Source organism: Ceratotherium simum, chromosome 12, assembly GCF_057802395.1.
Source record: "Ceratotherium simum simum isolate JZ-2026a chromosome 12, ASM5780239v1, whole genome shotgun sequence".
Classification (NCBI taxonomy): Eukaryota; Metazoa; Chordata; class Mammalia; order Perissodactyla; family Rhinocerotidae; genus Ceratotherium; species Ceratotherium simum.
Window position 1 is genome coordinate 26709526 of NC_141911.1, and position 26998 is coordinate 26736523.

Below are 26998 nucleotides of genomic sequence, written 5' to 3' on the forward strand. Positions count from 1 at the left end.
CCTAATCTTAGGATACCAACCTCTCTACAAATTGATACACTTCATGCCTCAGTTGGCTTGGCTTCTAGGATCTCATAGTCCCATCCTCAAGATGTTTCCATTGGGGCCATGGCTACTGAACAGTTGAGTTGTGTCTAGTCTGACTGAGACATGTTATAAATGTAAAGTACACGTCAAATTTCGGAAACAGTATGAAAAAATAATGTAAAATATTTCATTAATATTTTTATATTGATTACATTTTGAAATAATATTTTAATGTAGTCAAATATATTAAATACATTATTAAAATAATTCCCCCTGTTTGTCTCTGACTTAAGTGTGACTACTGGAAAATAAAAAATTACACATGTGGCTCAATTATGTGGCTTATGTTATGTTTCCGTATATTTCTGTTGGAAAGCACCGTGGTAGACGTTCTCATCTTAGACCCCTTTACCTCCATTCCAATATGGCTGTGGCCTCAACCTGGAGCTTCCCACCAGGGACAGCTCTACCTTCTGAAATAGTATACTCTGACATCCCAACTTCTGACCTCAACCTTCAGTCCTTTTAACGTCTGTCCTCAACAAGCCAATTTTCCAACCTGTGAGGACCTCCATTCCATTGGTCCTTCCATACACTCCCTCGTCATCAGTAACCTCTTATCTTTAATACCTCTGCCTTTAATACCAGTACCTCATGGTACACAGTATAAGCCACAGTCCACTGCCACTACCCCCATGGCCATTCTCTTTCATCATTTCTATATGGCAAAATACCAACTTGCTGCCTTTTTAGACTTTTCCTATAGTAAGTAGTTAATATCTCTTAGATAAAATCACACACACACACACACACACACACGAGACCATACTCTCTTGGTCTAGAAAGAATAGCACTAATACTGCTGGAAATATAATCATTCATTCATTCCATAATGTGCCTAGTATTTCTAGGCACTGTTCTAAGCACTTAGGCAACATCAGTGAACAAAACTGACAAACCTCCCTACCTCCTGTAGCTTATGTCGTTTTCCTAGTCAACTCTCTTTCCCATCCTCAAAATTATTTCGAACTTTCACTTTCCTCAAACTTCTGTATTCATTGCCTCAAGAGATCTGCTAGATTCCCACTCCACAGAGGAACTAGAAGCCATTAGATGGGAATTTTTCATCAACAAACACTCACGTCCTACCTCCCCTTTAACTCTGTTTTAACCCTGCCAAAAGGGGATAGTTACCCTAACTTCCCCCATCACAAGGCGTTTCACAATGTTTTACTTTTAGTTTAATCATCCCCCTTGGGGTAAAGGATCATGCCTATCCCGCTGACTGCTTTATCTCCAGTTTCTTGACTTAGCATCTAGTTGGTGATCAATACACCTTTGGAAGAAGGAATGAGCAATGGGAGGGACACCTGGGAAAAGGACTTGCCCGGTGTTCTGGGGGCAGGGCTATCTCCAGGAACAGGGCCTCACTGGGCTTCCTCCTCATGGTTTCTAGTGGCAGCTCTCTCAGGCTTCCTCCAGGACTCTGAATGCTGACTCCATTGCTTCAGAGTTGGAATTTAACTTCACAGCAGATGTTGTTTTAGAGCTTCCTGAATGCCTGAGGGATCTTGCAATGGCTCTGACATTTTTAACTCTGTCAAGCCCCCACCAAGCGTCTCCTTGGAGTTTCCCAGTTCCCTGATGTGATAGTGGAATTAGAAGGTCCTCATAGGCTTTTCATGTGACACTCAGGACTTGACAAGTTAATAATAATAATAATAACAATAATAATAATAATAATAGTATAGACTTCTGTTTATTGAGCTCACATCATGTACTGGCTACCAGGCCTTGGGCAAGTCATTTGATCCAAGTTCCAGATTTCATCTATTAAAGGAGATATATTAATGCTTAGTAAGGAGATATAGTAATGCTAATAGGATTTTTATGAGGCATAGAATGCTTTTCCTCTTGCATTCTCATCATCAATTATTAGCACCCAGTCATCCAAGTAGGAGACATTGAGCCATCCTATACTCCTCCCTCATTCTTCCCACAATTACTCAATAAGTTTTGCTTATGTTTTTCTGATAGATATTTCTCAAATCTGTCTACTCAAGGCCTAATCATCTTTCACCAAAACTGCAGTACCTCCTATCATATCACCATCACACCAGCTTTGCCCCTCTTATAATCTTTACTCTTATTACTACCTGAGAAAAATATACTTAGCATGACACTTCCATACTGGAAACTCAATTACTGTCTGGTCTACCAAATAAAGTCTGTACTTCTTATCCTGGTGTATTATCTGCTTTTATTGATTTCTAGTTTAATTCCATTTTTGTAAGAAGACATACTTTATATAATCTCAAGCCTTTGAAATTTATTGAACTTGATTTATGGTCCAGAATATAGAATATAGTTTATTTTGGTGATGGTCCATGTGCACTTAAAAAGAATATGCATTCTTCTATTGTTGGGTGAAGTGTTCTACAGATGGAAAGTAGGTCAAGCTGGTTAGTGGTGTTATACAAGTCTCTGTATACTTACTGATTTTCTTTCTATTTACTTCCTCAATTTCAGAGAGAGGAATGTTGAAATCTCCAAGAATAAATGTGAGGTTATCTACTTCTCCTTTCAGTCCTATCTACATTTGCTTCGTTTATTTTATAACTCCATTATTATGAGTATATACATTTAAGACTGCTGTGTCCTCTTGGTAAATTGACTCCTTTATCATTATGAAATGTCTTCTTCTATCCCTGATAACATTTGTTTCGAAATATACTTTACCTAATAGTGATATAACCATTATAGCTTGCTTTTGATTAGTTTTTACATAGCATATATTTTTCTATCCTTTTATTTTTAAACTATCCCTGTCTTCATTTAGAGTGAGATTCATTCAGACAGCATATATTTGGGTCCTACTTTTTAATCCAATCTAACAATTTATGCCTTTTTAAAAATTTCAGCTTTACTGAGGTATAATTGACATATAAAATTGTAAGATATTTAAAGTGTACATCATGATGATTTGATATGCATATACATTGTGAAGGTATTCTTCCCATATAGTTAATTAACACATCCATCACCTAACATGTTAATCTTTTTTATTATTGTTTTGGTGAGAACATTTAATTCTACTCTCTTAGCAAATTTCAATTATACAATACAATGTTATCAACCATAGTCACCATGTATTACATTAGAACCAAACTCCATATTCATCTAATAGCTGAAAATTTGTACCCTTTCCCCACCTCTCCCTATTTCCTCCAACACCCAGCCTCTGGTAACCACTTTTCTACTCTCTGTTTCTATGAGTTTGATTTTTTGTTTGTTTGTTTTGTTGTTTTTTTGTGTGTGTGAGGAAGATCAGCCCTGAGCTAACATCCATTCCAATCCTCCTCGTTTGCTGAGGAAGACTGGCCCTGGGCTAACATCTGTGCCCATCTTCCTCCACTTTATATGGGACGCTGCCACAGCATGGCCTGACAAACGGTGCATCGGTGCGCACCTGAGATCTGAACCCGGGCTGCCAGCAGTGGAGTGCACACACTTAACCACTATGCCACAGGGCCGGACCCTGATTTTTTTTTTTTTATATTGTACATAAAAGTCATACCATGCAATATTTGTCTTTCTCTATCTGACTTATTTCACTTAGCCTAAGGCTGTCCAAGTTCATCCATGTTGTTGCAAATGACAAGATTTCTTTTTTATGGCTAAATAATATTCCATTATATATATACCACATTTTTTTATCCATTTTGTCTGTCAGTGGACACTTAGGTTGTTTCCACATCTAGCAATTGGTCTATTCATATTTTCTATTTCTTCATGACCCAGTGTTGGTAGGTTGTATCGTTCTAGAAATGTATCCGTTTTTTCCAGGTTGTCCAATTTGTCAGCATATTATTGCTCATAGTAGTCTCTTGTGATCCTTTGTATTTCTGTAGTATCAGTTGTCACATCTCTTTTATTTCTTATTTTATTTATTTAAGTCCTCTCTCTTTTTGTCTTTGTGAGTCTAGCTAAAGATTTGCCTATTTTGTTTATCTTTTCAAAAAAACCTGCTCTTAATTTTATTGATCTTTTCTATTGTCTTTTTAGTCTCTATTTCATCTATTTCCACTCTGATCTTTGTTATTTTCTTCCTTCTACTAACATTGAGTTTAGTAGGTTCTTCTTTTTCCAGTTCCTTGAGATGTAAATTAGGTTGTTTATTGGAGATCTTTCTTATTTCTTAATGGGTGCTTTACTGCTATGAACTTCCCTCTTAGAACTGCTTTAGCTGTATTCCATAAGTTTTGGTATGTTCTTATTTCCATTTGTATTTGTCTCAAGATATTTTTTGATTTCTTTTTTGACCCATTGGTTGTCCAACAATGTGTTGTTTAATCTCCACATATTGGTGAATTTTCCAGTTTTCTTATTGTAATTGATTTCTAGTTTTATATCATTGTGGTTGAAAAAGACGCCTGATATGATTTCAATCTTCTTAAATTTATTAAGACTTGTTTTGTGGCCTAAAATATTATCTCTTCTGGAGAATGTTCCATGTGCACTTGAGAAGAATGTGTATTCTGCTGCATTTGGATGAAATGTTCTGTAAATATCTATTAATCCCATCTAGTTTGACAGGGCATTTAAGTCCAACGTTTCCCTATTGATTTTCTGTCTAGATGATCTATCCATTGATGAAAGTGGGGTATTGAAGTCCCCTACTATTATTGTATTGCTATCTTTTTCTCCCTTCAGGTCTATTAATATTTGCTTTATATATTTAGGTGCTCCAATGTTGGGTGCATAAATATTTACAAACTTTATGTCCTCTTGTTGGACTGACTCTTTTATCATTATATAATAACCTTCTGTGTCTCTTGTTACAGTCATTGTCTTAAAGTCTATTTTGTCTTGTATAAGTATAGCTACTTCAGCTTTCTTTTGATTTCCATCTTCAAGAAGTATCTTTTTCCATTCTTTCACTTTCAGTCGGTGTGTGTCCTTAAAGCTTAGCTGAGTCTCTTTTAGGCAGCATGTAGTTGGGTCTTATTTTTTTATCCATTCAGCCACCTTTTGTCTTTTGATCAGAGAATTTCGTCCATTTACATTTAAAGTAATTATTGATAGGTATGAATTTATGTTGGTTTGCAACATCCTCAGGAGTTTCCCGAGTATGATCTAAAACTGGTCCCTCTACATGGAGGGCAAGGAGAGACTGAAGAAAGAGGCAGACCACTCCAGCATGGTAAGTGGCAGTTTTAATGAACAAGGGAACTTACTTATGAAGCTTGTCTTGGGAGGCCACGAGATAAATAGTTTTCCATACCCACCTGCTAGAATCTCAAAAGTTTATATAGAGCCTTAACTGGGTTCAGTCATGTACACAGTCCAGATGGTCTCATCACCATATTACTATCTCAAGGCTATATCCTTGGGTCAGCTTCTGGGAGCAAGGCAGGCAAGCAGAATGATCATTTCAAGGACAGAGGAGGTGGTGAGGAGCCTCCAATTGCCTGAGGGTCAAACTGGCAGTCTGACGACCTCCCGGAACAACTTAATGTTGCCATTTTGTTAATGGTTTTCTGGCTATTTTGTAATTCTCTTGTTTCTTTCTTCTTCTCTTGCTCTTTTCTTTTGTGATTTGATGATTTTCTCTAGTGTTATGCTTAGATTACTTTCTCTTTACCTTTGGTGTATCTGCTAATAGGTTTTTTGCTTTGTAGTTACTATGAGGCTTACATAAAACATCTTATATTTATACCAGTCCATTTTAAGTTGATAACAACTTAAGTTCGAATTCATTTTAAAGGTCTACATTTTTACTCCTCCTTCCCACATTTTATGCTTTTGATGTCACAATTTATATTTTTTATTTTGTGTATTCATTAACAAATGATTGTAGTTATAGTTATTTTTAATACTTTTGTATTTTAATCTTCATACTAGATTTATAAGTGATACCCACCACCATTACAACATTGCAGTATTTTGAATTTAGCTATACATTTACCTTAACCAGTGAGATTAACATTGTCTTATGTTTTCCTATTATGATTAGCATCCTTTTGTTTGAGCTTGAAGAAGTCCCTTTAACATTTCCTGTAAGTCCAGTCTAGTGGTGATGAACTCTTTCAGCTTTTGCAGGTCTGGAAAACTCTTGATCACTCCTTCAATTCGGAAGGACAACTTTGTTGGTTAGAATATTCTTGATTGGCAGTTCTTTTCTTTCAGCACTTTGAATATATCATGTAACTCCCTTCTGGCCTGCATAGTTTCTGCTGAAAAATCTGGTAGTAGTCTTTTGGGTTTCCCTTGTACTAACACCTTTATTTATTTATTTATTTATTTTGCTACTTTTAAGATGTTCTCCTTGCTTTTGACAATGTAATTATAATGTGTCTTTGTGTGGATCTTTTTGGATTCTTGTTATTTCAAACTCTCTGGACTTCCTGGATCTGGATGTCTGTGTCTTTCCCCAGGTTAGCTTAGGTAAGTTTTCAGCCATTATTTCTTTGAATAAAATTTCTGCCCCTTTCTCTCTCTCTTCTCTGTCTGGGATCCCTATAATGTGAATATTGTTTTTCTTGATGGTGTCCCATTAGTACTTTAAGCTATCTTCACTCTTTTTCATTTTTTTTTCTTTTTGCTCCTCTGATTGGATGAATTCCACTGCCCTGTCTTAAAATTTGCTGATCTTTTCTTCCACTTCGTGTAGTCTGCTGTTTAACCTCCCCTTTGAATTTTTCAATTCAGTTATTTTATTCTTCAGCTCTGTGATTTCTGTTTGGTACTTTCTTACAATTTTTATCTCTTTGTTAAAATTCTCATTTTCTTCATATATTGTTCTCCTGATCTTGATGAACATCTTTATGACCATTATTTTGAACTCTGTCATCTAAATCACTTATCTCTGTTTCTTTAAGGTCTGTTTCTAGAATTTTATCTTGTTCTTTTGTTTGGAACATATGCCTCTGTTTCTTCCTTTTCCTTTACTCTCTGTGTTGGTTTGTGTGCATTACATAAATCAGCCACCTCCGCCAGTCTTGAAGGACTGGTCTTGTGTAGGAGGTGAGCCTTGTCCTTTGGTCCAGCCAAGCTCTTGGTTGTCTCTCAAACTTTGTGATTGTCCAAGCTGCCTTCTTTGTTCTTAATGGCTCCCAGGAGTTGAGGATGTGTCAAGACCTGTTTCTATGTGGGTATTTTCTCATTCACCCAATATGTAGGACTCACTTAGCTAGTTTCTATATTTCTTTCAGAGAGAATTGCTCCATGTTTAGCTATAGAGTCAGCGAATCCCTGGAAGGAGGTGAGTTCAGAATCCTCCTATGTAGCCATCTTGGACTGGAACTGTCCTCCTCCAAAGTCTTTACAGCCTAAGGACTTGTTTTTGTCTTTCTTTTTCTGGATCATTCTTAGCATAATGCCCATGTGATCCAGCAGTCCCACTTCTGGATATATATCCAAAGAAAATGAAGCAGAATATCAAAAAGATATCTGCATTCTCATGTTTATTCCATCCTTATTCACACTAACCAAGACATGGAAACCACCTAAGTGTCTGTCAGCAGATGAATAGATAAAGAAGATGTGGTGTAATAATAATAGAATATTATTCAGCCATGAGAAAAAAGGAAATCCTGTTACTTGTGACAACATGGATGGACCTTGAGGGAATTATGCTAGGCAGTGATTTAATAGGTGTTACCTAGGTCTCTTTATTGGTGTGCTGTAATAACTTTCTTTATCTTTTTTAATTTCTATATTTTTTGAGTGCTGACCATGTATTACATATTGTACTAGACTCTGGTGGTTATACAGTGAAAAAAAAAATCCTTTGCCTGAAAATAATAAGAAGGCACTCAGAGAATAATGGCAAAATGAAAAAAGCTATCAGGGCAAATTATTTGCAAAAGCAAGAGAAGAATAACTAGAATTATTGATAAGAGCATATACATTCCCTCCATACTCTTTAGCTTTGTAAGTGTATATTTTCAATGATATATTATTCTTTTATGTCTATTATCAAAAATAACAGTGTAAAATACACAAATATCCAAAACCAAAATGTTTTTCTTTGACATCACGTGTTAATCAATAATGCATATACGAATAAATATTATCTTTTGGCCATATCCATTAACAAAAGGAAATACAATGTTAATAGACTCTTTGTGGCAAGAATGCTCTTATCTGTATTTGGGAATATCATCCCTAACTCCCTTGTGCTTATAAGAATAATTCAGACAAGTAATAGAATGAAAATCAACTGCTATCCTTTTGAGAGTCACAAAATTATTAACTTAGAGCATGAGCATGAGCATTTCTCTCTCCAATAAAGGATTGGAGTTCTAATTTCAGTACTGAAATGGAACTTTCTTTTTCCAACTGGCAAGGAAGATATATTACAGGAAAACAATGAAGCTAGTTTCTGTTCTTGCTGCTGCTGTTTGACAGTAATAAGAATAAATATAAAATTGCAAATATAGTATAAATATTAGATGGGAAATAGTGATGTTACCATAATTCACATTATCTTTCATTATTTTCAGCTCACTATTTTTTTATAGCCCATGCTTGAAATAGCATTATGCAATCTATAATATACACTAATTGAAACTGTGTCAGCAGTTAGCATTCTATTAACTAGTCTAACTTTCAGGGGGTTTAATTTTAGCTACCACAATCATTTTGTATCAATACTTTTCCTATGTGTTCTTAATAGCATACACAGTACGGTTGATGAGTTCTATTCTTATTTTGGGAGGTCAGAGGGCAGACAAAGAAGGAAGATTGTGCTTGTTTGATATACATTTGTTTTCTGTTACCAATATTTGACATCATTACACTAGTCTGCAGTGAGTTGAAGCTAAGGGTAAGAAGTTATTTTAACATAATTTTAAAATTAATTCCTCTTACTTTCTTGATAACAAACTACTAGAAATCTCAATGTAAGGTTAGGCTAGGCTTGCCTTCCATAAATCTCTGCTTTTCTTGGTTTCTTTTCTGTTACTGCTCTAGGAATGAAGATTAAACATAGATCAACTAAATGCTATTCATTGAGATACCTAGTCACCTATCTAATAAGTTACACAAATCAAAGACAGAAGTACTTCTAAGGTCACTCAGAACAGATATGTTTTCTTAGGTAAATGTGCTTTGCCAGAGTATCTTTTTATTTGTACCCAGAAATAGTTCATATATATAAAATGCAAATCACAGTATTGCAAAAATTTCCTCTAACATGTAGAAGCCTTTTTTTTCACACTACAAAGTAAAAGAACCAATGCCCTGTCCAAAATAATAGCATGTTATCTTCCAGTCTTCACAAAGTATGGGAGATCAAGCTATTCCATAGTCAAAATGTCAGCCCTTTCTCAAATGATCCACAAACCCTACCTCTGGCTAGGACATATTTTAGGATCCCTAGACTAATAACTTCCTGATTCCACATCTGGTTAGTATTACCTGTGATTACATCAAGACCCAATTTATTGTTATTATTTTCCCTTATTCTTTGAAATGTTGTTCCCTTACCCCCAGCCTTATAGATATTAGCTTTGCAGATACTATTCATATTGTTGCTTTTTTCCGTCTAGATCTTTGCTTTATTTATTAATCCTATTTCTTCTGTTTCCCAAATCATGAATTCTTTTTATTTCTTTTATTTTACATGCCTATACCACTTTTCTAATTGGATAACTCCCATTTTAGGGAAAATGGCCCACAGAGTACACATAAAGAACAAGTCAGTTATCCTTATGGGAAGCTCCTCCGAGTAACCAAAGGTGGTCTCATTTTGAAGAGATCTCTATGGTCACCTGAGAGCTACATGATCAACTGGAGGCATCCTTAATCACTTGAATGTCTCTTATGAGCACTCTTAACGTGTAGGCTACTGTATTTTGGAGAGGAAAGTAAGTTAATGCTAGGCTTCCATACAAGTATATCTCAGGGGTGCATGTCGTGCCTTTGGAAAGAAATTTTTATTAAAATTGTTGGGGCTCATAAAGAAGGATCTAAACCAGTCACTGAACACAGGTTGATAGTGCTTCCAATGTGGCTTTAGGGTTCCCAGTTCAGTTAAATAATTGGCTCTAATCCTTGTTTTTGGAGGGACTATTTGAAGGCAGCAGTCCAACTTGCCCTGTTTTTCTACCCCATGGCATTATTTTACCCTGTAGAATACTGAGCAATGAATATGAGAATGGAGTGAGGAAAATATCCAAAAGTGTTGACCAATGTTTGCATGGAAGGTGGAGGTACTCCACCCTCAACTTCTGTTTTTAGTAGCTATCTTGGTAAGGTTAATGGGAATAGTCAGAATCGTCTGAGAGGGATATGGCAGACTCAACAACGAGTTAAACTTATGGTGTTTACAGCAGTTGAAGAGAATTGCACCAAGGTATTTTCCTTCATGAGGAAGGCTCCAGGAGTGATTCTGAAAGACAAAGATAATTAAAGGTCTTTCCTCAGCTGTACTTTTGAGGGTCTGAAATGTTCCCTGCCCAGGCACCAATATTGTTGTTATCTCACCACTCTGACAAAATTCAGGTGTCCTTTTCTGGTAGCTATAAATTCAACTGTTTCTCAATTATCTCTTGCTCAAATCCAGTTCTTTTGTTAGATGTCAGGTTTAAGAAAGAGGATCATGTTCAGAAAACATACAGAAACCCATTATGCCCCTCACTTTGGCCCATATGTTCCACTATAGAGGGAGTTGACAAGCAATATATTCAACCAGATGGTCATCACCCACATGATCTGTGGCCATGCCAATTTAACAATAGCATCTTGGTGGCTGAATCAGAATCAATTTTGAATTCACTAGGCTCTCTCGTGGCCAGGCTTCCACCCAGAAGATATGCCAACCAAGCTAGCCTGGGCTTGCTGTTAGGAGAAAGAAAGAAGCAGCATACCCAGGAATGATCAGGGAGAATTCCCAAACTCTCAAAATAGGTCTTTATAACCCTACCCCTCTCATTCTGATCATTGCCCAGGACACGGCTGAAGGAAGATAATTCTTTTTTGAAGATTGTCACATTGAGTGACCAAATTGCCTTATTAAAAATGTGGTAGAGTCAGAAATCTTTTTGAGTCAATTTTTACGGAGGCTATTCCAACAATTAACAGTATCAGATGATAGGGAGTATTAAGTGTCCATCGAATACTTTGGCTTTCCATTGCCAGATTGTAAATGGTCCAGAAATCTGAAGACATAACACAGATTAGTTTCAAGGGCTATAATGGTGTGTCCAGAGTCAGCTGGATCAGACTAGAAGGACAGCATTGTAAGCTAAAAAAACAACAAAACAGTGGTGAGGAACCACTGATAACCAAGAGGAGGGGCAAAGATTCATGTAGTCAAACTGTCAGGAGTGGGTTGGGACAATGCCCTGTAGCATATGGCCTCCCTCAATGAGAGACAAAGAGATAAAATTTCTGCAGACATCATAAGTATGTGTTCAGTGGTAGCCTCTGCACCAGGAACATGTGCCATTCTGTTATGGTTGCAGATGTATTGCCATGTCCAGTATGATGATGGATCCAGGTAGCAACAGTGGCAATCTGGGTGGTGCAGCCTCAATCAGCAAATTGATTCCAGTCAGTTTTATCAGAAAACATGCTCTTACCATGGACATTTATGTAAGTAATCCAGTTAATGAGCAATCATTACTTGTTTCCTCAGTTCATGGCCCCAAAATGAGTGTCTTTTATTCAATAGCCTGTAGTTTTACAAGGGGCATACCAAATAGCTAGGGTCAGTAAAAATATAACAAGGTTTATTAAGGGAAGCATTAGCTACAACTATGAGAGTTACTTTAGTACTGCCCACTAAGTGGAGTAGGTAGCCATGACCATTTTTGGTTCTGCATAATCAACACTGTTGTTGAATAGTTGCCCTACCCAGAGGACACCATCAGCATCCAGCTTAGCTAAACATCAGTGAATCAGGCCCAGACATTTAGGAGAACCTCTGTGAATCTGAAACAGCAGCTCTGCTTCAGACAGCAAAGTGAGGGATAAAGTTTCCCCTAAAGGGATAGCTGCCACTTTTTCATGTAAAACTGAGATATAGCTATGGTCAGCCTAGCTGCATTCTGGAATATGCCATTGCCATTTGACCAGCAAGGCTTTTTAGATTCTTTTCACCTTGTTAGTCATTGAGTTGACCACCCAAAAACGTATTATCAGACCAAAGAATTATAAGGTCTTCATGAGTCAGGCATTTAGTTTTAACAAGAGCTTAGAAGTAAGGTATTAACTAAGTTTTGTCAGGGAGGCAACAAGTCCAAAACTCCAAGAGGCATCTCCAGGTGGGAGGTTGCTTTCCTTTGCCAGAGGTTCCAACTAGAAAAATCATCAGTCTCAGAAACTTGTAGTTCAAAGGAATCATTAGAGCTGTAGACCCCCAAGAGTACTAGCATTTCTCTAAATCCACTTCTTCCTAATTGGCAGAATTCATTTTGGCACTTTTGGGACAGGGAAGAATAAGCATATAACACTTCATTTTCTACTATACATTCAGAGGTAGAAACAACAGAACACCGATTCAGCCCAGAGAGTTGCACTCACAAGGTCACATTACCTTCCCTCTCCACATTCTTTTCCCTTCTTTCCTGCCCAAATCCCATCAGTTGAATCTAGGCACTCCATCATTTCATAGAACTGGATAGGTTGGTGCCTTGGTTATTAATGTGCTGGATAACAGAGTAATAAAAGTTTGAATACCCTCATATCCTAGAAATGTCCCAGTATACTCATGCATATGGCCTTCATCCCCTCTTGGGGATAGGGAGACATCAGGTGATTAAGGGTGATTAATTAAGGGTGATTACCCTTAATCATCTTTGTCTTAGCAGCTGAGGTCAAGGTAGAGGAATAAATTGGAGGTGGGAAATGGAAACAGCATGTTTGAGAACTCTTTCAAACTGATTATAAAAGTGAGAGAAATAGGGTAGGCAACTCATAGAATATGGCGCCAAAAGAGTGTTTATTTTGTTTAAGGTGGAAAGGACATTAGCCTGTTTAGAAGATGTTACAAAGAAACTTAATACAAGATTTATTCCACTATTGTGTAATGGTACACTGGGGATTCTGGCATAGAGTAGGTTCTAGATTCAGAGAACAAATAAATAAATTACAAATAATCAAGTTATCTCACATGTATTATCAATTTATGTGACATCAAAAATATGTAGTCTCTACTAGAATTTGAGTTGTATTTTTACTTATTTTAAAATAGAAATCTGCAACATGATTTTGACTAACCAGACAGCTGCTTTAAGACACCCAAATTTAAGCATGAAGATATGCCTTCACTGGGGAAATTGTTTTAAAAAAAAGACCTGGCTAGCATTAAAACCCACTTAAATGATCTACAGGTAGTTAGTGAAAGTCCTTAAATAAATCTCTCCCCTGACCATCCCCCTTGCAAAAAAAAAGGAGAAAGGGAAGGATAGAAGGAAGAAGAAAAGAAGGAAGGAAAGAAGAGAAGAAAGACAAGAAAGGAAGGAAGAAAATAGGTTTATGAAAATTCTCTTGACAAAACATTCTCATCTGCAATAATTTCATTCAGGCATATCCACTCCTAAAGGTAAGCAAACTGAGTGAAGATTAAAACACATAGAGAAAGGGCAAAATACAGATTGATTGATGTATTTATTTATACTGCTTGTTTTAGAGTAGGAGAAAAACCGTGAATGTAAAGTTGGTAAAGTCCTCTCATTATTTCTACCACTTTGGCAAAATTGGTGTGACAGAGGAGAACAAAGAGAGAATTGTGTACATAGCATGAATTTTGGCTTTATGAACAAAAGTCTATTAGCTTATGGAAGTCAGAAATAACTGTGTAGGTGTATTCTAGAGAACTGAACTATGTTCACATAAAAAGAAATGGTGAATGGTGTCTTTCTAAATGTGAAACTATGCAGGACCCTGCTTTGCAATACCAGGAAATCTGCAAGGGGAGTGCTGAGATCAATGTCATTATCCAGAAGGCATTACTGAAATAGATTTTAAATCCTTTGATGTAATTGCTTGCTGAGTTTGCCATTACAGCAGCTCTGTCCTTTTGACTGATTGAAGGCCTTTAACAGCTCAAGTTTTACTGAGACTGCCAACATACTCATGTTGGAACCTTAACGTTAGACAGATGTTTGATGTTTAATTTAACTAATATGGCACTCCATGAGTCAACAAAACACATTTTGTGTTAATGCCAAAAAAAAAAGATGAGGCATAGAAACACATGCAGAGTTAATCTTCCTGTTTCAGCAGACAAGCCTTTGCTCTTAGATTTATTAACATGAATTCTGATTTGAAAACCCTACGGCATTTTTCCTGCCACTGGAGGAAAGCAGTCTTGATTCCACTGGAGCATTTAGAACCAGAACTCAACGAATAAATTAACAGTGTACAAAATCCTCAAGTAAAGTGTAAGGAGCAATGAGGTGAATATTTTTTTCTTTTAGACAGTCTTTATTTTCTATGATTCCTTGAATAATTATTATTCTTTGTGATACTTCTCTTTTCATTTTCCCACAACTACCTAAGACAACCAGACAATAATGTACCTGGTTAGCTTGTCTTTTAATTTTCTTTCTTGCTGAAGAAAGACTATTTGACCAAAAACAAAGAATTTCTTTCAATACTTCCAGTATTGATTGTGTCTAATATAAAAAATATATTTAATATCACCTAGTAGAAGATATTTCTCCTTCTCAAAAAAAAATGGTGGCTATACATTCTGTTCAAGAAATATGGCTAACACTGTTAGCTTCTCCAGTTAATATCACTTTCCTAACATCATTTTGAGGAAAAAAGCTGGAGATTATTTTTTCAATATGGTTTTTGCTAAAGCAACTATCTCAATGTTGTTGGCCTTTTTAAGTTTTACAGTTACTAGTAATAATAGCACAGTTGTTGTAGTGGTGATGGCAGTAGTAGTGGTTGAAAAATTAGAAGAAGATATTTGAAAACCAGGATAATGGCACTGACAAACACACAGTAGTGTCGTATAGATTTCAGTGTATTTTTACTAATATTACATTTTGACTTTCATGATAACTTTATGAAATAGGCAGAGAAACTATCATTATTTTCATTATATATTTAAGGAAACTAAGGCCCAGAAAATTTTGGTGACTTTTTAACAACATTTGACTATTAAGTTATTCAAGTCTAGGTCATCTGACTCCAAATCTAATCATATACCTGCTAGGGTTATGAGTTTTCGCTGGTCAGAAATAATAATTAACCATTCCTAATGATGTATCAATTTTATCAAGATCATTTTCATACCAATATCAATAAGCTGGTTGTGCTTGTTCAAATTTCAATTTAATTTAAATGGAATTTCATCTTGATTTGTATATTTACTTTTTTTAAAACTTTATTTACTATTCTTAAGATTCAACGTATTTAAACTAGCTGGTTTATATGCTCATTCATTCATTTAAACCTGCAGCTAAAGCACACACTACACGAGACTCAATGAGTAAGCATTCTTCCTGCTTCATGTAGCTAACTCTGACTCATTCTTCATATCTCGGTCTCTCACGTCTGTGGCATCTCTAACTGTAGTCAGAGATCCCCAAGACCACCTTTAGGTCAATGCTTCTCTGGAAGGACTCACAGAACTCACAAAAGCTGTTATACTCCTAGTTATGTTTTATTACTGTGAAAGGATAAAGATTAAAATCAGAAAAGACAAAAGGCACATAAGGCAGAGTCTAGAAGAGCCCAGTCACAACTTTCAGTTGTCTTTTCCCAGTGGAGTCTTATAGACAGCACTTAATTCTCCCAGCAACAATGTGTGACAATGTGCATGAAGTGTTACCAGCCAGAGAAGGTCTCTAGAGCCTTCGTGCCCAGGATTTTATTGGATATTGGTCATGTAGGCCTGGAGAGCCCCCAGCGCTGACCTTAGCTTCTCAGTCCCTAGTCTTCAGTGGTCAAATTGATACCATGTGGCCAAAGGCCCCCACCATCAATCATGTTGTTAGCATAAACTATCTGGCCTGGCCCAAGGACCCAGGTAAACAAAGACACTCTTATCAGGCAGAAAATTCCAAGGGCTTAGAGGTTCTCTCCCAGGAGATAGGCAAGGGTCAAAACTTCTTTTGGAATGTGCAGGGTTTGGACAACTCTGACTGCCGAGTTAACCCTTACCCCAGATTAGCACTCATTACATTTCCAATTACGTTTTCAAGATCTATCTTTCATTCTAATTATAAATGCAACAAGGTCAGAGATCATAAAAATTTCTCCACCTTTGCTTGACAAAAATGCATAGAAGTTAAAGTACTGGTAAATTAGTTATTGAAAAGATAGAACATGAAAAGTAGTTTGAATAGGATAAGGGAAATAAAGAATGGGATTATTTCTTAGTTTAAATGTCGTTTTGTCGGGATTCTTTTGGGATAATAACTATTTTTATGTTTGAATCTAGCATTTCCTAACTTCATCATGTTTTTCTAAATTCTTCTTGAATCCTGAATATTTTCTTTTTTGATCATTTCTCTATATTCATGCCTTATACTTGGCTAAAAGAAACAATTTGACACTTTCAACATTCTGCCTGGAAGTCTCCTTAGCCAAATCTATCTTTGTAATAGGTATATTTCATTTTTTCAACATTACAACAGATTTGCCAAACTTTCAGCCACTCCATAACATGGACTCCCTTTACTCCAGCATCTAGTTACAAAATCTCGCTGTCCTCCTTCCTTTGCTAACAGTTTCTTTGAGATACTCTCAACTTATGTTCTCTTTCTCATCATAAAATATGCCAATGTTATAGTTTTTGTTATGGCAGTACTTAAACTTCTGGTACTAATATCCATTTGGATTATCTTTTGTTGTATAACAAGCCAGTCCAAGACTTAGTAACCTAAAATGACAATTTATTATCTCTTGTGGTTTTATGAGTTGACTGTAGTTGGTTGAGTAGTTCAAACCTGGAATTTCTTATGAGGTTATAGTAAGAGAGCAGCTGGGGCTGCAGTCATCTGAAGTCTGACATGGCTTGATGTCTCCATGTCTAAGATTACTCGCTCACATGACTGGCGGTTAATGCTGGCTATAAGATGGAAGATAATTTAGGCTGTTTTATGGACTGTTTGTGTCCCCTAAAATTTATATGTTGAAGACCTAACTCTAACTTGATGGTATTTGGAGATGGGGCTTTTGCGAGGTAATTACATTTAGCTGAGTTCATACCAAGTATATGAGGTTCATGCAGCGGTGTCCTTGTGAGACCAGGCAATGGCAAACCTTGGTTAAGGGTAAAGAGTCAGGGATAGCAGACTTTTCTTCCAGCTGATACGTCAAGGGACAACAATTTTTTTAATCATATGTCATATTCAATAGCTAGGTTAAGTTTTAAGGCATTTAGTACTGTAATATTATGGATGGACTCTAATTACCACTTTGGTTTAAGTACTATCAGGGGCCCAGCTGAGGGGATAGGGTCCTGGTCTGATAGAATTGGTGCCTTATAAGAAGAGACACTAGAAAGTTTGCACTCTCTCTCTCTCCACCATGTGAGGACACAGCGAGAAGATGGCTGTTTGCAGGCCAGGAAGAGGACTTCACCAGAACCTGATAACGCCGGCACCCTGAACTTGGACTTTCAGCCTCTAGAGCTGTAAGAAAATAAATTTCTTTTTTTTAAGCCACCCGATATATGGTATTTTGTTATGGCAGCCTGAGCAGACTAATACAGACTGTCACCTGGAACACCTACACACAGACTATCGGTGTGACTTGGACTATCTGTGTGACTTGGACTTCTCATAGCATGGTTTCTGGGCTCCCCAAGGGAGCATCCCAAGAACAAGTGTGGCAAGAGGCACAGGGAGAACCTAAAAGCCTTCTTATGACCTAGTCACACAAGTCCCATTGCCGATTCATGAGAGGAAGTGGGAATTAGACTCTACCTATTAATGTGAGGAGCAGCATGTGCTTAGAGAAAAGAAATTGTTAGCAGCCATCTTGAAAATCATCTTGGCATTTGAGATGTGAGAATCCATTTTTCTTTAGTCCCTGGTCTTGAGTGATCTAATTCAGACGAGTCTGGGCAACTTTGTAACCAAGTGTATGAGGTTCATGCACTGGTGTCCCTGTGAGATCGGGCAATGGCAAATCTTGGCTAAGGGTAAAGAGTCGGCGATAGCAGGCTTTTCTTCCAGATGGTATGTCAAGGAACAATACTTTTTTAAACTATGTGTCGTATTCACTATCTAGGTTAAGTTTTAGGCATTTAGTACTGCAATATTATCAATGGACTCTAATTCCCACTTTGGTTTAAATACTCTCAAGGGGCCAGAAGATGTCTCAGTACCTCTCATGCTGTAAATTTTTTTTATATCTTGGAGCACTCATCTCTAAATACTAATTCTAATAATAAGAGCTAAAAAAACAACCAAACCAACCAACAAGTAAACAAAAAAAAAACCCTCTACTCTTAAAAATGGTTCCACTTTACTATTTAATTGTTATTCTAAAATGTAAATTACATTTTCATTCATAATTTTCAAGAAAAGCATTAACCTATAGGTCTGCAATACATTCTTTCCCATTACTAGTGGGATTCTAGGAGGATATGCCCACAAATTAAATTTTATTTGCTAGTGGAAGGATCCTTATCTATGGCATGCTCACTTATCTAGGATATATTTTATGGTAAATGAATCTATAATCTATGGATAATGGTTCCTTGGAAAATGTTCTGTGTGCACTGCAACTATCTGAGTATAAAATGGAGATGTTTCATGAGGCCGGCCTGGTGGCCTAGTGGTTAAGTTGGTACGCTCCGCTTCAGCAGCCTAGGGTTTGCGAGTTCAGATCCCAGGTGCAGACTGACGCACCGCTTCTCAGGCCATGCTGTGGCGGCATCCCATATAAAGTAGAGGAAGATGCGCACAGATGTTAGCCCAGGGCCCATCTTCCTCAGCAAAAAAGAGGAGGATTGGCAACGGATGTTAGCTCAGGGCTGATCTTCCTCACCAAAAAAAAAAAAAAAAAAAAAATGGAGATGTTCCATGACTGAAAAGGCTCTCTTCTGTGTAAATAGTGTAGCCATGTACATTACTTGGAGACATCACATGCTAATCTAAGCCAGAACATGTCTTTAAGGAGAGACAGGAACTAAAATCTGTACCGACAGTCGAGGGTCTCTCCTTTGTTCAGATGTGCCTCCTGATGACTTATGTCCTTGAAATTGTTAATAAAGCTAATGCCAGGTAAGATCTTTGATTTCTGTTGAGTCCAACTTAACAACCTGATCCTTTGCATTATTTTAACAATGATATTAACTACCATTTGTTGACTGACAAGTTATTAATATACTCATTTAATTCAGTCTGTTAAAGAATGACAAAAACATTACTTAATATCTGAAAGAAAATGACAAAGAATTTATTACATAGCATATTAAGAGAAAGTTAGACTGGCCAGGTACAGTCTTTGAGCAGAGCAGACTGCTGGTCTTATACAGAGTTTTTGGGAAGCATGAAGCACAGGAGTGGCTAAAATTCCAAAGGCTTAAGTGGGCTGACAACCTACGTGGAAGCTGGTTGCTCAGTTGAGATACGTGTTGATTAGCTGCCATCAGAGGTATGTATTTTGAAGTGAGTCTGTTCCTGATTGGCTGACTTTCCAAAGTACAGGACTATCACAGATTTGTTGGCTTTCAGAGATGTGTTTTCTGAGAAGAATTGCTATTGATCACTGAATAAATTTAAACTGTTTCTGGTGGCTATATATGTAACCATAATTCCAGATTAGTCAGTCTGTCCTTTAGAATGTGAGGTCATTGTTTACTCTCCAATCAAAAATGAAGGAAAGCAGGTAGGAAGGAAGGGAAGGAATGGAAGGGAAGGAATGGAAGGGAAGGACACATCCAGTGCAATATTTGAGATTCTGTACCACGTGTGCATGCGTTTGTAGTCTTCTTTCTGAGACTTACACATATTCACCCAAGAATGCTATACCAGAGGTTCCATGATATACATCAAACCCTTCAGAGATGTGCCTCCAAATATTAAACAATGTGTAAAAATATATATTTTATACATCTAAAGATACAAATTATCATAGCAATGCCCTTTTCCCCCAAAAAATTTTGAGCTGAATATATGAAACATTGAAGTGTATGAAGGGGTACAACTGACAAAAGATATGAGAGACATAATTGAAATTCAACCTGCCACCAAAGAAGAAGCACTTGGGTTTTACAAGAAACAAGGGAGAACTTCAGAGTACTTTGGCAAGTATACAGTGGTACTCAAAAACTTTTAGTACAGAAGGTTTATTGAGTGAGTGATGTATAATCATAGATGTAAGTTAATCTCTTCAGATGGACCATCAAAAATTCTAGTTATTCAAAATGTTTCTCAAAGGAAAAAAATAAATACAGGTGAAGAACCATTGCTGTGTACTCCTGCTGACATCATCAGCAGGGGGTAGAAAAGAAATTCCTCTGCACCATATTGATCCTTCGAGGAAGCATCTGTATTCCTGAAATATGAAAATGACACAAGAGGAAAGGATCTATATTTTATGTTACCTTCTTTAACCCACTGAGCTTCATATTTTAATAATACCTGTTATTATTGAACTCATATGTTCTGAGCACGTTTTGGAATGTATATATCCTAATATATATGTGTTATAGACATATACACCAATACACATATAAATATACACATATACATTATGGGTTGAATTGTATACCCTCAAATTCGTATATTGAAAACCTATCCCTTCCTGCAGTACCTCAGAATGTGACCTTATTTGAAAATAACATTGTTGCAAATGTGATAAATTAAGATGAGGTCATTAGGGCAGGCCCTGATCCAATACTACTGGTGTCCTCATAAGAAGGAGAAATTTGGACACAGAGGCAGATACACACACAGGGAAAACGCCATGTGAAGACAAACGCAGGGGTCGAGGTAATATTTTTACAAGCCAAAGAAGGCCAGAGAGTGCCAGCAAAGCACCAGAAACTAGGAGAGAATCATGGAACAGATTCTTCCTCAGAGCCCTCAGAGGGAATCAACCCTACCGACACCTTGATCTCAGACTTATGGCCTCCAGAACTGTGAGACAATAGATTTCAGTTGTTTAAACCACCCAGTTTCTGGCACTTTGTTATGGCAGCCCTAGCAAACTGATAGAGACAGGTAGATAGTAGACAGACAGACAGAAAGAAAGAATTATTCCTCACAGTGTTAAAATAAGTGTTATCTCTAATACTATTTTTAAAATGTTGAAACTGAGGCTTTAAATGTTGTGTTTCTTAAGTGCCTTGCCAGCAATTACAAAGCTGGAGAAGCAGCAGGGACAGGATTCAAATCCATATCTGTTTGACTTCAAATCTCCCCTTCTGTCATCTGCATGATTCTGCTTTCACTCTACTAGCCTGCACCTTAGCTGTAAACAAACTTTGAGGAGCTGAAGCTTTCTATAAAACTGATTTCTCTTGGTTATTCAAGCTTCTTTAAATTCATATTTTGAGTCATTGATTTTGAGTTGTATCGGTCAGCATTACATTTTCATTATTAAAATTTTCCTGACCTCTTACATAAATACCCACTTACCTAAGTCATGGAAATTCCGGCTTCTTATTTTCCCAGAAATTGTTAAGATATTCTAATCATCTTTCCCACTTATTTCTGTTTATCAGGCAGAAATGAATTTCAGACATTCTTATTCTTTCTAACTCTTCCTTTTCTTTCTGTTAGATGTTCATGTTTTTAGCTTCATGAATGTACATAGTAGTCCAAGTCCTATAAGGAGAAGTAGATAACTAATCACATTGTTTGAATTCAGAGAACCAGCAACTAAAAGTCTTCCTTTAACTATGTAGTGATAATGAAATCTCACCCTAGGTGTTTTATTCATTTAAATCAATAATAGAATCACTCTTTCTAAACCAATGCCTAGGAATGGAAATAATTCAAACTATTATAATTCATTTATCCTATAAACCAAATGAATTTTATCTTCTTTCATGTGAACAAAGTTTTTTCTATTACTAAACTCAGAAAGGCCAAGTTTACTCTTTGTAGTCCACTGCAAAAGCAAATTCAAATTAATTCCATGAAACTTGCTTAATAAAGTCTCATGTTCAAGCCAATAGATAGAAACTTTAAGTATCTTACGTCATCAAGTTTTTTTGTTTTCTTGTCTAAACCTGAATTCCAAACCTTTGAAAGGAGAAATTTTAGGACCAGGTGAGATGCTTTCAGTCAAACTTTTCATGCCAGTGCTTCATTGCATAATCTATCAATTTGCTTTCAAGTGCAATTCAAACTATTGACTGTATTCTGACAAGGATTTGATTTATAAATGTAGTATTTCATCTCTAAGCATGGCCACCATCACTTTCTTCACTCTATATCCACATCACAGTCCTCCAACAAGAGGAGGAATCTAATTTCTCTTCCCTTGACTCGACTGGCCTTAGTGATTTGCTTGACCTATATAAGAAGGCAGAAGGGATGTTCTGGGAATCCTTTACAGCTTCTGACTGAATTTCTTAGAACACTCAGTTTGAAGACACTCCTTCTGGGAACCCAGCTTCTCTGCTCTGAAAAGCCCAATAACATGCAAAGGCCACATATTGACACAGGAGCTCCAGCCAACAGCTCCAGCTGAGCTTGTAGCCAACAGCTGTTGGCAACTGCCTGCCATATGAGTGAGCCATCTTGGATGACCAGCCCAGTCAAGCTTCCATCTGACTGCAGCCACGTGAGACACCAAGTGAGAACAACCCAGCTGATCTCAGTACTGTGAGCTGATGATAGTATTGTTTTCAGCTCCTGTGTTTTGAAGTTGTTTGTTACATAGCAATAGATAAAGAAAAAATAAGATTGGCTTGTGATTTACTCTGTGCCTAAGCACCATTTCCGTAAACAGATTCCAGACATTATTTCCGGGTACCTAAAAGCAAAGCATTTTCATCAGTATATTCTTTGCAGAATCCTGACCCCTTCTGATGGGAGAAACAATCTATCTGATTAACTGATCCAAGAAGTAGAACTTTGGACACTAGTTAATTTTTAGAGGAACTATGTTTTTAAAATAAGTAGTTAAGTATTATTTTATTTAAGTTAACAAATGTTTTATTTTTAACATCTATAGCTAATTATACCCAGTGTAGTTTCAAATTATGGTCTTGTGCAGTGAGTAATAGCTGCTTTATGGAATCAGGATTTGAATAACTGCCAGGCAACTTACAGTCTGCATGAACTTGGGAATTAACGTTTAGCCTTGTTTTCTCATCTCTAGAATAAGTATTATGATGGCACATTACTCACAGGGTTTTGGTGAATCTTAAATGAGGGCATATACATATAGCATGTTGCTTAGCACCTGATAAGCATTGATCAAATGTTATTGTTAGTCACTAGCATATTAATAACTAAAGAAATTTCAGAAACACAGAATTAAAATACCTTCTAATATATAAATACAAGATGTAAGAACAGGGCTCACTATTGTCTATCTGTTAGAATATTTGTCAGTGATCTCTGGGAATTAATAAATTATTGTTAGTTACTGAGTGTGTGTGTGCGTGTGTGTGTGTGTGTGTGTGCTGTCAGGGAAAGGAAGACTGTCTCTGAGGCACAGAGTTTTACCAAAGCCCTTTTATCAAACCTATTACCACAGAGTATTAAGGCTCTTGAACTCTACTGACACAGGATAGAATTGATTGCTGGCATCCACATTACAGACACGGTCAAGTTTATGACTACTTGCAACTTATTTCATTGAAATGGAGATTTAAGATCAAATAATTTGCCAGAATCAAGGGTAAACAACTTTTCCAAAGTAGTTCTTCTATGACTAAATTATTTAGAGTAAGAAATGTGTTGATTAAATATAAGAGCTTCATTTTTAAGTTTAACTGTCCAGAAAACATTTATTTTGTATCACTATTAGAAAATATTATAGTGTCATTCAAATGCAAGTGAAGGGACTTTTTCCTAAATACAAAAATATATGTTTAAAAAATTCTTATGCCAGAAGATTTTTGTATTATTTTGTGTGCCTGCATTTATGAATATTTCCATTCACTGAAATTTTAAAAATTTGAATTATTGAGTAATAAATATTCGATATAAATTGTTTACTTCCATGTACATGATTTAAGCTTAGTCATATAATTTTCAGTCTTTCTTTCTCCACTTTATTTATAATGATACTTCATATTTGCTTTTATTTTTCTCTGCTCTGAACTGAGCAGAAGAAACAGTACTCTGGACAATAAGGTAGTTACACTTACAGAGACTGAACAATAGCAAATATTGGTAAGGCTGTTATTGCAATAAACTCCTAACTGGTCTCTCTGCTTCCATTCTTGGCTCTTCAATCAATTCTCAACACAACACTCAGAGTGATCTTGTAAAAACAAAAGTGAGGTCTTGCCACTACTATGACCCATCCAAACAGCTTTCCATCTCACTCAAAGTAGCAGCCAAATTTATCACAATGGCCTAAGGCCCTACATCAGCTGCCACCCACCCCCATTCCATAACTTCTGTATTTTCTTCTCCTACTATTGTTTCCAGGACTCACTCCACTTCAGCTACACTGGCCTCTAAGTTTTTTATTTAATTCACCAGACACGTTCTCACTTCATTGCCTTTGCACTTGCTGTTCCCTCTGCCTAAAATGCTTTTCTTCATTCACTCATTTAATTATATTTATTTATCACTATTTTTGTGAGATAAGCACTAACAGCTGAGAATACAGCAGTGAACAAAACATTCAAAAATCACTGTCCTCATGGAGGTTATATTCTAATGGGATCAGTAAACAAGATAAATATATATTTATATGTGGAGAATTATAAGAACTAATAAGAAAAAATTAAGAAAGGATGGAGGGCAGAAATATAGGAGATGAAGACTGAGAGAAATGTTAGACACAGTGATCAATTCTATAAGTGACTTAAATGTTACAATTTCAATGAAGCCTTCTCTAACTACACTATTTACTATTGCAACATTGCTTTCCTGATGAATATGTTGATACCTCTTCCCTGAATCCTTTTTCTCTATAGCAATTATTACTATCTAATATATTTTATATTTTAGTTATTTACCTGTTCATTTTCTGACTCTAGTTACTAGAATATAACCTCTATATGGAGGGATTTTTGACTATTTTTTCACCATTACATATCACAATCTAGAATAATGCCTAGCACATGGTAGACACTCAATAAAGTTTGTTGAATAGATGAATGACCAAAGTAAGGAAATATTATAACAACTGAGGAGCAGAATGGCAACATCAGACCAAGTAGGCCAACAGGGTTGAGGGTAGTAAGTGAAAAACAATAAGGAAATTTACCACAATGGATGATGTGGTTATAGAGAGCTAATCCCAGACTATAGTAGGGAGATCTAGGGCTCTCTGAGCATGAACTACCCTCTCCTTTATCCCACCAAGCTTTAAAGCTCTTTTTCCCCATGGTATTCCAGGAATACCCATAGTAAACAAACACTACAATGACTTAAGGTCAGTAATTATTTTATTAGTTTTGCAAGGAGAAAAATAGAACTAGTGGCAAAAACCATACTGAAATTTCTCATAATCATAATAAACCTATCTAATCATAGTAGACAGTACTATCACAATAGAATACATACTAGCCAATACTCTCCAGACTAACACAAATTGGAAATAAATTGATGATATTTTTAAAGTGATAAAAATATTGTAACTGACTTATGCAGAGCCAACAAATAATTAGGAGCTGATGAAAGTGATTATGTGTGTTTGCATGGGCTATAAATTGCATTTTCTTCTCTCATTTCTTCTTTTTTTTATGTTGCAGGCATTATACTTCTAAGGGGCATTTTAATACTAACAACGATACATTCTCATCATTAACATTACAAGGGCTATCTCTTAGTTTTATTTTTGTTCTCAGATAATTCTGATGTATTTTGATTCTTTAAACATTTTAAATGCTTAATAAATCTTTCCTGAGTGAACACTACTGCACAAGTGTTATTTGGATATGTTTGAGAATGTCTGTATTACTTTTCATATAGAAAAATATCATTTTCAATTAATTGTTAGAATAACTATGATAGTCTTTGGAGAAGATACTTAAAGTTTAAAATTAAACTCTCCATATATCTATGACTTTAAATGTTAATCTAAAATGTTTCTAAGACTTACTTACATGTGCAAAAATGCTCTGGTTGTATAGAACTCTAAATTAATTTTAAGAAGCCAATGGAATAAGAAGTGAGTACTTAAAAGGCAGCGAAATCTCAATTTTGGTACCTGATTTGACATATGCCATCCTTTGAAGACATATGAAGATTCAATCTCCATTAAAATATCAGTGGATGTCTCTGTCACCTGGCCAGGAACACTACCGCTGCAATCTGAACAAGGATGACTTTGGGAAAGACCATAATGTTCTTCATGCATCTTGATTGTCATGGCTGTATGTCAGTTATGCTTATTCCAGTTGTGTCGAAGGTAATCTTAGGTGCAAACAGCTCTTTAATATTTTAAGAATTAAACATGTCAACATTTATAACTATATAATCAAGAAAAAAAACAGAAGAAAATAAATAGTGAAAACTAAAGAAAGATGGAATGTTATTAAATTAAAATAGTTCATAGAATGCTAAACAGATTTTTTGTACCTACAGTTAAACAAAACTCATAAAGTTTAAGAAAATTAAACACAATGAGGAATTTCTACAAGCTTCCAGAACAAGCAAAGGAAAAATATTAAGATTTGTATAAAATTTTTTAAGTAACTCTGGATATATAAAGACAACAAAATCTTATTTAAATAGTTGAGAGATCATTATTTTCAACCCATAACTTTATATTTATCTCACTAAACTCACATATGGATGCAAAGACAAATCTAAATTTTTCTATATGACTATAAACCTCAGTAGTTTGGTCTCACAATACACTCGTTGAGATTACTCTTGAAAGATTTACAACAGCAAGAAAGAGAAGT

The 26998-nt window shown here is 36.1% G+C and overlaps 1 protein-coding gene and 1 long non-coding RNA gene across 3 annotated transcripts in view; both read right to left on the reverse strand.

The window, feature by feature from the left end:
* Positions 1-26998, reverse strand: part of LOC147915802 (uncharacterized) — a 298801-nt gene that overhangs the window by 14520 nt on the left and 257283 nt on the right. The window lies entirely within an intron of this gene.
* LOC147915803 (uncharacterized) lies at positions 19420-26632 on the reverse strand. The gene is made up of 3 exons (XR_015553788.1): positions 26299-26632; positions 21591-21779; positions 19420-20505 (listed from the first exon to the last, which is right to left on the reverse strand). It is a non-coding gene; the product is annotated as an uncharacterized LOC147915803 (long non-coding RNA).